Source organism: Somniosus microcephalus, chromosome 7 (genome assembly GCF_052327205.1).
Source record: "Somniosus microcephalus isolate GS21.2 chromosome 7, FLI_Smic_1.0, whole genome shotgun sequence".
NCBI lineage: Eukaryota > Metazoa > Chordata > Chondrichthyes > Squaliformes > Somniosidae > Somniosus > Somniosus microcephalus.
In genome coordinates, this window is record NC_140993.1 from 113082135 (window position 1) to 113095300 (window position 13166).

Sequence of the window (13166 nt, forward strand, 5' to 3'; positions counted from 1 at the left end):
AGTCCTATGGCGGGAGGGTTTTACGGGCTCCCACAAGCTATACAAGGAGGGGGGGCCACCCACACCCACGGACGCAAATATCCCACTGGATGTCAACCCAGAATTTAGAGCCGGAGCTCCGACTCCACTTGCCGGGACTGTCTGGAGCGGGGTTCGAAACCCTACCCTGATCTGGCCCAGCGGCGGGGATCCTACCGCTATGACAAACGCCCAATCCGATTAGCAACGCGAAATGGCAGCATAGGGCTCCAGTCACGGGGAGGGAAAAGGCGCAGGAAACGTATGGGTGTCACCTTTTGTGCGGAGTGGGCCTTTTGCGTAGCAGTAAGCATCCCCGCCGCTGGGCCAGAAGGAGTAGGGTTTTGAACCCCACTCCAGACAGTCCCGGCAAGTGGAGTCGGAGCTCCAACTTTAAATTCTGGGTGGACATCCAGTGGGATACTTGCGTCCGTGAGTGTTGGTGGCCCCCCCCCCCTCAGATGGGTTGTGGGAGCCCGTAAAACCCTCCCGCCATAGGACTAACCACCCTAATGGCTGGTTCAAAGATGGTTACGGTCACGGAATGAGCGTTAATCACGGCCATAAATCCTTCCACCACTTCATACAGTTCCCCAAAGGGAACAGTGTGAGGATACGTGCGATGATGACCTCTTGCGCAATGCACCTCCTTGGACCCTCAGTCGCAGATGCGAGGGGGCAAGTCGTGCAAGTGTTAAATTTTTTATTTTATTGACATGTAAAATGTTGGCCCAATAATTCCCTTCCAAATGCGCTAGTACGGTCGGGGTACTTACGCATCTGGCCGGATGAAATGCCGGTTTTCAGCATGCACAGTGCATGTGGGGAAAACCGGCATTTCCTGTCCTCTGAACGAAGGGGTTCAGAGGCAGAACGCGTGCGACTGCACAGGCAGCGCGTGCGCAGTATAATTCGCCGCTTTCATTAATGCTTTCAGTGAGGTCCAGTCATTACAACTTACACATGAAAAAAGCATGGGTACAGTTGCTACAGAGGCTGCGGAGGAAGATATTTCTTATCGTGGAGCTTCTGAAAGTATGTATGTCTATATATTCCTTTGCGTGTTATGTATATATTCCTTTACTTATGTGTATGAATGTATTATTTAATTATGACTTTCAGAGAAAGTAACTTATTGGAAAATCATAATTAAAAACATACATTCATAGTAAAGGAATATAAAACATACATACATATACGTAAAGGAATATATGTGGACATACATACATAACTCATTCTCACATTCCATTCACACAGCCACAATTGCTCCTTCTACCTACCGTTCTGAAAACCCTTTAAAAAAAAAAAAAATTTAACTTTAAAACTTACTTAAAATTTCTTAAAATAACTTCCCTCCCTTTCCCAAACAAAAATATTGCATTTCAAAAGCTCCACGATAAAATATATCTTCCTCCGCAGCCAATGAACCACTTTACACTTGCTTTTTTTCCAGTGTAACTTCTAAGGGCTTAACCTCACGGATTTCATGAATGAAATCCACGAAGTTCACTGCGCAAGCGCTGCCTGTGCAGTCGCACGCGCTCGAGGTCTGGAAATGCCGGCGTTCCCCGCATGCGCTGTTCATGCTGAACGCCGGCATTTCCAACGGCCAGAAGCGTGAGTAAGCCGACCGCACTCACACTTCTGGCCTGGAATTTCTGGCCCAATGTATTTGATTACCCAGCACTCATATTGCTCACCTACATAGCTGTTAAGGAAAAACAAAAATACTAATTTTGATTTTTTTTTGTGTTGCAGAGCTGGTTTTGAAGCAGAGTATCAGATTACAAAGTTAAAAAGCAAATAAATAAGGGACTTCTTTGTGGAACATTCTCTGGAGAATGTAACATGCACCTGACTGTGGATTTCTAAGTGCAAACAATTAGACAGGGGAAATTAAGGTAGTTTGCTGACTGCAAAAATATGAAGCGTTGTGTGCAGTCTTAACAAGAGATAATCTGAAAATTTATGTTGTAACATCAACTAAAAAAATTGAAATTTAATGCAGTCATGTTCAAGGAAAAGACATAGCTTGAAGCGTATATTTTATAGATATTGTCAACTTCACCTGGCCATTAGTCAGAATACAATGTCATTTGTAGTCACATATCTTTGAGGGTTCTTCCAGTGCAACAGGTTTGAACTGACGATTCCTTAATAACAAATGCATCAGCATTTGGCAAAAGATTGGGATTCTAGAAAAAAATGAAAGGAAAGATTATCACAGTAGAAAGGTAATTCAAACAAAAATCATGTGGTGGGGTGGGGTGGGGGGGTGGGTATTTTTCTCCGTGATCCCACCAAAAATCACAGTGGAAATGGCAATAAAATGGGCTGGTGAAGCCAACTGTCATCACACCAACCGACCAGGATTTCCCTCCCCCTGCGCTGCTGGAACTGCCATTGCTTGCTCCTTCTCTGCCAGCCTCATGCAAATGGTAGCGGGTGGATGGGTGTTGCCTGCATCTTGGCAGGTTCTTCTTCTTTCTGCCAGTATTACTGCCACTTCCCAGGGCTACCATGGGACGGTGACAATAGGGTCTGGGAGAACAAAGCTCAAGATGGAAGACACAGGCCCCAATTTGAATTACTCCCGCCTGGGAGAAACCAGGCAGGGGAGCAATTAAAATGAGGCCAGTCACTTACACCCTCTGATGTCCTGCTTGCCTGCTCAAAAGAGCAGGTTAAGATCAGAACATGGCGGGAAGGCAGTAGGGTCATTCCTTAAATATGCAGATCGGGTCCAATAATGTCATCGGGACTTGCAATTTAAGTCAGACGCCTGAGCGGGAGAGCAGTGACAGCTTCCCCGTCAGGCCATATTTGCCAGGACCTGGATTGTGGGCCAGAAGAGGACCAGCAATGTAAGTGTAAAAAAATGTATTTCAGGTTTCCTTGTGGACCAGGAGGAGCAGAAGTGATCCTCTGGGCCTCACAGGGAGGTCTCTGGGCCTTGCAGGGAGGTCTTTGGACCTCTCTTGCCCCAGGTGGTCCCTGATCATGGCAAGAGTCCCTCTTCCCATCCGTTGATCGTGGTCAGAGGCCCCCCTCCACATCGCCTCCAGAGTCCACCCCCTCAACTGACTGCTAAAGACCATTCTCACTGGTGCCCAGCTGCAGCCTCCTGCCAGCAAATTCCCACTCTCACACGCCAGCCAGGTAGTGGAAATACCACTGGAGGAAGCCACCACTATGGAATACCCTCAGTTGGTGGGATGAAGTAGCTCTCCAAATTCTGGATATATACAGAGTGCGAGGTTGGAGTTAAGCTGGCAGCCGTGTAAGGCTCGCAAAATTATACAGATTCCCCCAAAGTAAGAAAAGAAGAGATATTGGACTGTTTGAAGGAAATATTGGGCCAAAAGGGGCTTAAAGTCAAAACCCCAGGATTTCTGCTAGTTTAAAAGGCATGTTCAGGCCTGTGGAAAAGCTGCAACAAAAGGGAATGGGTTGGATACTGTGTGGCAGACAGTTTGAGTATTGGAAAGGCCAGATTGTCTGAGAATGTTCTGGGCCATCCCAGCCATTCTACATAAAGACAATAAGCCCACGGAAAGGAGTGTTCCCGCCGAAACCAACAGGGCCATCAAGAACATGAATAATACAATACATGTCACTAGTCAACAAAAGAGACCCTGGCCCCAGCAGGAGAATGACAATCAAACAACAGTTTAAACCACTCAGAAAGATTTCCAAAATCACTTTGCACACTTAAACTGATTTTCGAAGCAATCCCGAAACGAGTTAAAAGCCAATTAAAAATAGATGGGACCAGCCCCGAAACTCGATGAGAATTAAACCTATTAAAATTAGCGAGCCTGCCAAAATTAACAATGGACCAGAGGAGATTTGGCGGTCAGATAAGCCAAGCCTCAACACAATATAATTGAGGCCTGCTTGTTCAGTAAGACAGTACAGACAGTTCAACGGAGAGTCAGTTGAGGACACAGCTCAAGAAGGTTCAAGTTCAGTACAGGAGAGAGAGAAAGTACGGTTCAGAAAGAGTACTACTCATTATCATCATCACCGCACATAATCGGAGGATTGGAGACTTGAGGAAAGAAGAAGAACGAAATGAAAGGAAAAAGGAATCGCGGCAACCAAAGGCCTCAAGAAACCAACAACTAACAATATTACCACCAACTAGGTAATATTGGGCCACCGCGATCAACAAGAAACCAACCAACAAGAAGTCCTAAATTCGCAAGTTTGTTTCCACTCTACAAGCTAGTCTGACTTACCCCATGGTAAGATTTGACACAGAAGACCTAAAAAAACTATACCTAACCAAAGGAAATTGGGTATTTACCCGATAAATCCAACTACGCATCAGCGGACAGGTGAAGACTGAAAACCCAATGCAGGTGCAGTCTTCCACCACGTCCGGGGTACGGCAGGCCCCAGCTGCTACAACTAAAGAGAACCCCGAAATCGCGAACCTCTACAATCTGTCAAGAAAGTCATTTGGTGAGCATTTCCTGGTCCTCTGGAATTCAACCTAGTTAGGATAGTGGGATTGGGAGGGGGTAAGGTATTTTGTCTATTGTCATTCTCTCTCGCAGATTCTGAAGTGTTCCCCCTTTTAGAGTATAAGTTTTATTGTATTGTATATTTTTCCTGTCTCAAAATAAAATCTAAATTCTTTTGAACAACTCAGGTGTCTGTTGCAATTTCATTACAACCCCCAAATAAGTCCAAAGTCTAGAACCAAGGGAGTGGGAGCGATTCAAACCGCTCAGGGAGTCAGAGGTGAAGCTGACCACACACACCACCCCTTACAGCAGAAGTTTGGTGAAGGCAGAGCAAAGCTCATTAGAAATCTTCTCAGCTTAATGTGCTTTCTCAAAGTATTGCTATGCCCATAAACTCAGCAATTGATTCTTCAAGGGCAATGCCATGGTTTGTACGGCTAATCAAGCTTCCTTGTCTTTCACTTCAAAGGGGGATGTAAAGACCGCGCCTCAATAATACACGGACTTCGGGAGAACAGTTTAACAGGTACTTTACTGAACAAGAGGCAGCTTGAAACTGAAACTACAGAAGCCTGCGAGGGCCTTTTGTACAGGGGTGGTCACTGCCGGTACTGCAGTCTAAGACCAGTTATTCCCTTAAAGGGACATACACAACAATTCCTCCCCTTTTAGATAAACAGCACATAACATTCATTTAACAACTAAATAATAACTAATTACAATTACAATTTTCTCAGTAATATATACATCAACTGGAATAGTCATTTATAAGTTCAGTCTTTGAGGAGGCTTCCTGATCCGGACTGGATAGCGCCTTTCTCGAGTATCCTGTTCTGGCGGTGGAGTCAATTCTGGCTCATTGTCATTGGTTGGTTCGTCAGCTTCCAATACCCCTGATTCTGAGGTAGACGCAATCTGTACTTCGGGCTCATTACCAGGTGCACATGCTTGTGGTACAGGTTTGGCTTGTTCCTGTGACTCTAGAATCTGGTCAGCATGGCATCTCACGATGCTCTCTCCAACGTCCACTGTGTACATTAGTGGTCCCTGCTGTGTGTATATCGTGCCTGGCTGCCATTTTTCTGTTCGGTAGTCGCGGGCCAAGACTGGTTGCCCTATCTTGAAGCTCCTGGTTGGCTTCTCATTTATGTGCTGGAACTGCTTATCCTCAACATCTCGTCTTATGTTTGGTTTGAGCAAATCCAAGTGACATCTTAGTCTCCGGTTGAAAAACAGTACGGCTGGAGTTTGGTTGGTTACTGCATGTGTCGCATTCCGGTAAGCAAACAGGAAGTTATCCATCTTGTGTTGCAGTGGTATGTCATCATTATACATTGCCTTTATGGCCTTTTTAAAGGTCTGAACAAACCTCTCAGCCAATCCATTTGTGGCTGGATGATATGGGGCAGATGTGTAATGTTTCACCCCATTATTCTTCAGGAACCTCCGGAAATCCTCAGACACAAACTGTGGGCCATTGTCGGAACAGATCTGTTCTGGCAACTCATTCCTGGCGAAGATGGTCCTTAGGACTGCAATAGTTTTCTCCGTGGTGGTGGAGGACATTTTAATGACCTCTGGCCATTTCGAATGGGCGTCCACAGCGATTAGAAATATTGAGTCCATAAATGGACCAGCAAAATCAATGTGTACCCGTTGCCATGGAGATGAGGGCCACTCCCATGGATGTAGTGGGGCCTGTGGTGGAGTGTTTTGGACCTTCTGGCATCCTGTGCATCTCTTGGTCATATCCTCGATTTCTTTATCGATTCCCGGCCACCACACAAACGCCCTGGCTAGGCTTTTCATTTTTACCCCTCCCAGATGACCCTCGTGAAGCTCATTGAGTACTCTATCTCTCAACTTGGGTGGAATTACCACTCGGGATCCACACATCAAGGTTCCCTGGCACACTGACAGCTGTTCCCTCCTTGGCGAGAATGCTGGCAACAGTGAGTCGCCATATGCTGGCCATCCCTTCACCGTCAAATCATAGACCCGAGAGAGTGTCGGGTCATTTCGGGTTTCCTTCTCAATACTTGCGTTTGTAACAGGCAAACATTCGACTATGGTCGCATGGAATATCTCCACCGGGTCCACTGCAGGTGCTTCTTCCGCCGTAGGCAACGGTAGGCGCGACAGCCCATCAGCGTTTCCATGTTGTTTCGTACCTTTGTACTCTATGTCATACTGATGTGCCCCTAGAAAAAGTGACCATCTTTGCAGCCGTTGCGCCATCATCACCGGAACGCCCTTCTTTGGGTTAAAAATTGAGACCAGGGGTTGATGATCAGTCAGTAGGGTGAATTTCTGCCCGTGCAGATAGTGATTGAACTTCTTCACCCCCCACACCAGGCTGAGGGCCTCCCTGTCAATCTGGGCGTAGTTACGCTTGGCTGAGGTTAGCGAGCGCGATGCAAAGGCTATTGGCCTCTCTGAACCGTCACGGAATTTGTGTGACAGCACCGCTCCAATGCCGTAAGGTGACGCATCACATGCCAACAGAATCGGTAGTGTTGGGTTGTAGTGGGCCAATACTTCTTTTGAAGTGATTTGGCATTTACATTCCTGAAAGGCATGCTTACACTCATCACTCTATTTCCATGTTACACCAGTTTGAAGGAGGGCGTTCAGTTGGTGCAGCATTGTAGATAAATTTGGCAAGAACTTATGGTAGTAGTTCACCAACCCGAGGAACGACCTCAGTTGCGACACATTTTCCGGTGCTGGAGCCTTGACAACAGCCTCAATCTTGTCCGGCGACTTATGCAACACTTCCTCATCAATCATGTGGCCACAATACGAGATTTGTCTCCTGAAGAACTCGCATTTGGGACGGTTGGCTCGTAGCCCATATTCCTGCAATCTCGTGAGCACCTGTTCCAGGTTGGCAAGGTGTTCATTATCATTTTCGCCCGTAACCAGGATGTCGTCCAAATAACACTGGGTCCCCGGGATCCCTTGCAGGACTTGTTCCATTGCCCTCTGCCACATAGCCGGGGCCGATGCTACCCCAAATACCAGTCGATTGTACTGGTAAAGGCCTTTGTGAATGTTTATCGTGAGGTATTTCCTAGATGCTTCTTCCACCTCCATTTGTAGATACGCTTGAGCCAGGTCAATCTTTGTAAAACGTTTCCCTCCAGATAGTGAGGCGAAAATATCTTCTATCCGCGGAAGCGGATACTGTACTGTGTGCAGGACTGGGTTCACAGTCACCTTGAAGTCCCCACAGATGCAAACCTTCCTTGGCTCCCCAGGCGTGCTGCTCAATGCTTTCTTCATTACAGGAACGATGGGTGTGGCCCACTCGCTCCAGTCCACCTTAGACAGCACCCCCGAACGCTCCAGACTCTCCAGTTCAGCTTCCACAGCTGGGCGTATCGCGTATGGCACCGGTCTGGCCTTGAAAAATTTTGGGGTTGCGTTATCCTCAATCTTTATGGTTGCTTTTACTCCTTTTAGAGTCCCAAGTCCTTGTTGGAACACCTCTTCTGCGTCAGATAGAATTTGTGACAGACGTCCAGGTGCGACGTCATCATCTTTTTTGTCAGTCAGAGTTAGTGCCAGAATGGGATGCCAATCCAATTGTAGCCTTCGGATACATTCACGTCCCAATAATGGTGGTCCTCCATCTCGTAGTATATACATGTATAGTTTCTGTGTTTCCTTTCCGTTATATTCAACTGGCACCCTTATTTTTCCTCTGGGGTAGACCTTTTGCCCCGTGTATGTCTTCAATACAATGGACGTGTCCTTTAAAGGGTATGTGTGAGAATAGCCGCTCATAGTCTCGTCGATTCATGACAGTTAGGGCTGATCCTGTGTCCAATTCCATCTTCACTGGGGACCCTGCTATCATGAGGGTGACCCAAATGGTTCGGTGATCTTCTTTTGCAATCACGTTGTGTAACTTTAAACAACTTAGTCGCCTGCTCCCGGAGTCCTTATCACTCTCCTGATCTTCTGAACTACTATCTGTCAGTTTCTTTACTTCCCTGTACTGTTCCTTAGTAGTTCTTGTCGTGTTGGTCTTCTTTCACGACCTGCAGACTCTTGCTATATGTCCCATTTTCCCGCATTGCCTGCATATTTTGTCTTTAAACCAGCAGTCCTTCTGCTCATGGGTTGTTCTGCCGCAGCGATAGCACTTTTCGGCTCCATACGTCATTTCGTTAGCGCTGTATTCTTGTGGTTTCTGTTGTATTTCCGCAGCTCCCCGTGCTGCTGCTTCGTAGGATACTGCCACGCTGAAAGCCTATTCTAACGTCAGGTCCTTTTCCGAAAGTAGTCGTTTCTGGGTTCCTTCACTCTGGAGCCCGCAGACAAACTTATCCCGTAAGGTGTTTGCCAGTCCTGCTCCGAACTGGCAGTGCTTCGGTAACTTGCGTAGTTCCGTAAGATAGTCAGCATTGCTCTCATCTTTGTGCTGGTTTCTTTTATGGAACTTGAATCTTTCTGCTATTAGCACCGGTGTAGGGTTTAGGTGTTCCTGTAAGGTATTAACAATCTCTTCAAAACTTTTCTCCATTGGTTTAGCTGGGGTAATTAAATTCCGCAATAGGCCGTACGTTCTCGCGCCCATCAAATTTAATAATACCGACGCCTTCTTTCCATCGGCCACCTCATTTGCCTTGCAGTACACTTCAATTCTTTCCACATACGTGGTCCAGTCTTCTACCTCGTTGTCGAAAGCAGTGATACTGCCACTTTTCGGCATCTTGGGTGATTTAAAATGGCGCCTCCCGCGCTTTTTCTTCTTCACCAATGGATTAAAATGGTGCCTTCTTCCCCTTGCTGCCACGCTGCTCCGAGCGTTCTGCAGGGTAATGGCGGCGACCCACGGCTTCGGCGCGTCTCACTTTTCCTTCCCCTTGTTTTATTTTCGCTACGCTGCCCGGTTCTTGAGCACCGACCGCGCCCTGTGCGCTCCACCCTCTCTCTCTTTTCCTCCCGACGACGCTGCACGGCCCCTTTGCAGAGCCGCTCGATCGAGCTCGAGCCCGCCGCAGTCCGGAAGGGTCAGCGCACTACCTGCTACCAGCACGATTTGCTGGAACACCTTGACTGGGGAGCCAAGCCCAGCTCTCCACAGCCTTTCCTGCAACTCTCCGAACTCCGATGGATCCTTGGGTGGTTGCCCGCGGTCGACGCCTGTTGTTCTGACTTCGACCTCCAAAAGCTTCTTCTCAGGGAAAGATCCCCGTGAGGTGATGCAGTACTGCAGGTGAGTTCGAACCTGTTTGTCGCCAATGTAGTGTCCGAGTATAAATAATACTGCCACTTTTCGGCATCTTGGCCTATTTAAAATGGCGCCTCCTGCACTTTTGCTTCTTCCCCAATGGGATAAAATGGCGCCTCCCACGCTTTTGCTTCTTCCCCTTACTGCCATGCTGCTCCTAGCGTTCTACGGGGTAATGGCGGTGATCCGCAGCTTCGGTGTGTCTTGCTTTCCTTCCCCCCCGTTTAGTTTCTCTCTGCTCCCCTGTTCTCGAGCACCGACCGCGCCCTGTGCGCTCCACCCTCCCTGTCTTGTTTTCTTTTCCCGGCGACGCTGCGCGGCCCGATTTGTAGAGCCGCTCGATCGAGCTTGAGCCCGCCGCAGTCCGGAAGGGTCAGCGCGCTACCTGCTACCAGCACGATTCGCTGGAACCACAGTCTCTCCCGCAATTCTCCAAACACCGATGGGTTCTTTGGGCGGTTGCCCTCGGTCGACGCCCGTTGCTCAGACTACGACCTTCCAGGACCTTCCTTTCAGGCGAGATCCCCGTGAGATGATGCCACACTGCAGGTGAGTTCGAACTTACTCGTCGCCACTGTAAAGTCCGCGCCTTAATAATACACGGACTTCGGGAGAACAGTTTAACAGGTACTTTACTGAACAAGAGGCAGCTTGAAACTGAAACTACAGAAGCCTGCTAGGGCCTTTTATACAGGGGTGGTCACTGCCGGTACTGCAGTCTAAGACCAGTTATTCCCTTAAAGGGACATACACAACAGGGGAGCCTTTCAGCAAGAGGTTAGTCACTCTGCTGACCCACCAGGCACTTCCAAAGGAATAGCTGCTGCAACTCCCGAAGCAGCCATTACTGTCACTTTCTCATAATCTCTGTCATGACATCTAACTTGCACAAACACCAGCACAAAAGACACTCACACATGAGGAAAAACTTAGTGACTCATAAGGGTTGTCACCTAGTAAAGCACTGGGCAATAGTGAGACTGAGAGCCTGGGAATAGAAGGGAGGGGCCATTCCTCCACAGAGGGTGCAGTTGACTACCCTCATCTTGACCATGCCCAGTCTTCAAAAGAGCAATGATTAAGCAGCATAGATCTCATGCGGAGACAGTGAAGACAGTTTCCACATATAAGTGCGAGATGTCCACTACCTGCATCTGCAACACATTATAGGATGTATCTCTTGACCTGCAAAATACCCTGTAGTCAGTGATGTGCCAAATAGCTGCCCGAATCCGTGAAGTTAAAGCTTAAGACTGAAGGCTTTTATTAAGTAAGAATCATGGCAGAGTTAACAGAGTTCATCATCGACTGAGCCCTTGGTAGAACATACCAGAAGAGGGGCAGGGCCAGGGAGGAGAATTAGTGGTTCCCCCCGGTGGAACATTCCAGACATTACAAGTACAACAACAACAACAACAACAATACAAATACCAGAACACAGAGTTATTTCATCACAGTCAGTGACAGCGCAGAAGATACCTGCAGTATCAAGATGTTGGGAAAAGCTTCTAAGATCATTATTGGCTTCTAGAATGACAGCCACCACTGCTTCCCTAGATGATTTCAGCACGACAATGTCACAGGGCTTGCAAGAGCTGATTGGGAATATTCAGTCTGTGATGAGATGACACCAACCAGTAGAATTGCTCTGCTTGTGACCTGCACCAGTGTGCTGGAAGAATTGGACACACATGTCACTGTCTCTCTGGAGATTGGCAGTGAGCCTGCTCCTTTAAGGCCTCCTCTGATGTCCAGAAAAGGGCCCGGCATCCCTTGTCATTGCAAGAGAAAGACTGCCAGAAACAGATCGCTGTAGCAGCAACTACCCTGAGGCTAGATTCATCTTAAGACTCTAAGGGGGAAAAATTCAGTTGGTAGCGCCACCCGTTAGCGCCTTAACCAACTAGCGCCCGGGCGCGGCGATATCTGCGCCTCTCGCGAAATTGACCGGACATTTTGCGGCGGCGCTAAACAACACCGCCCGATCTCCTGCGCACACAGATCTTGACGTCATTCGAGAGTGCAACGCCCTTGGGGTGCCCCGGACCGGAAATTCAGTGGCGCCCCCCTCCTTTCCGCCTGGCACTACCAACAACAGGTTGACTGGAACACTTCCCAGTCGCTGTGGGGCTGGGGGGGGACGCTATTTAAAGGGGGCCTTTTCTTGGCTTTTGTGTGGTAGCCATTTTTGCACCACTCATTCTGAGAGAGAGAGAGAGATTTGGAGAGAGACAAAGAGAGAAAGAGAGACTTCTGCATTGAGTCAACGCTGTCTGAGGTAGTTTTGGCTTCTGACCATAACTTTGCAGGTACTTTGCTTTTTGACCGTCATAACTTTGATTGCCCAGATACTATGGGGGCTGCAATGGACGGGAACGTCGTCCTTCTCCATCACATTCAGAGGGCACGGAGACGCAGAGAGAGAGTGGCAATCATGGCCAGACAGAGGAGGGCCAACAGGTGTCGGTACAGGAGACCTTACCCTCCCAGGGTTTTTCGCCAACAGTTCTCATACATTAACATGTCTGAGGAGCAGTGTTTGCAAAGGCTGTGATTCAGCAAGGAGGTGGTCACTGAGCTCTGCCACCTGCTTCAGCCAGATCTGCAGCCTCAACTGAGGAGCAGGACGTCTCTGTCGGTGGCAGTGAAGATAACAGTGGCTCTCAACTTTTATGCCACCGGCTCCTTTCAATCCACTACTGGGGACATCGCCAATATCTCCCAGTTCGCGGTGCATTGCTGCATCCGTCAGGTCACAAATGCCCTCTTTAAAAGGAGACAAGAGTACATCTCTTTCCCCATGACCCCAGACAAGCAACAAGGCTTTACGATGATAGCGGGCTTCCCCATGGTGCATGCTTCCCCATTGACTGCACCCATGTGGCTTTGCGGGCGCCACAAGAGAATTCTGAGGATTTCCGCAACCAAAAGGGCTTCCATTCCTTAAACGTCCAGTTGGTCTGTGACCACAGACAGCTGATACTCTCTGTCAATGCCCACTTTCCAGGCAGCAGCCACGATGCCTTCTGTGGCAGATCTTTTCGAGGCACCACTTCACCCAGGAGATTGGCTTCTCGGGGACAAAGGATATCCTGTGTGCACCTGGCTGATGACCCCGCTCCGTTCGCCCATCACCCCTGCTGAGCTACGATACAACAAGAGCCATCAAGCTACCAGGAACATCGTTGAGCACACAATCGGCGTGCTCAAGCAACGGTTCCGTTGTCTGGACCATTCTGGAGGAGCCCTGCAGTACTCACCTGAGCGAGTCTCCCGCTTCGTTGTTGTGTGCTGCATGCTGCATAACCTGGCAATCCTCAGGACCCAGCCAATGCCACCAGACATTGGAGCACCAGAAGAGGAGGAAGAGGAGGAGGAGGAGGAGGATGAGGAGGATGGTCATCAGCAGCACCAAGGCGGGAAGGAGGCACAAA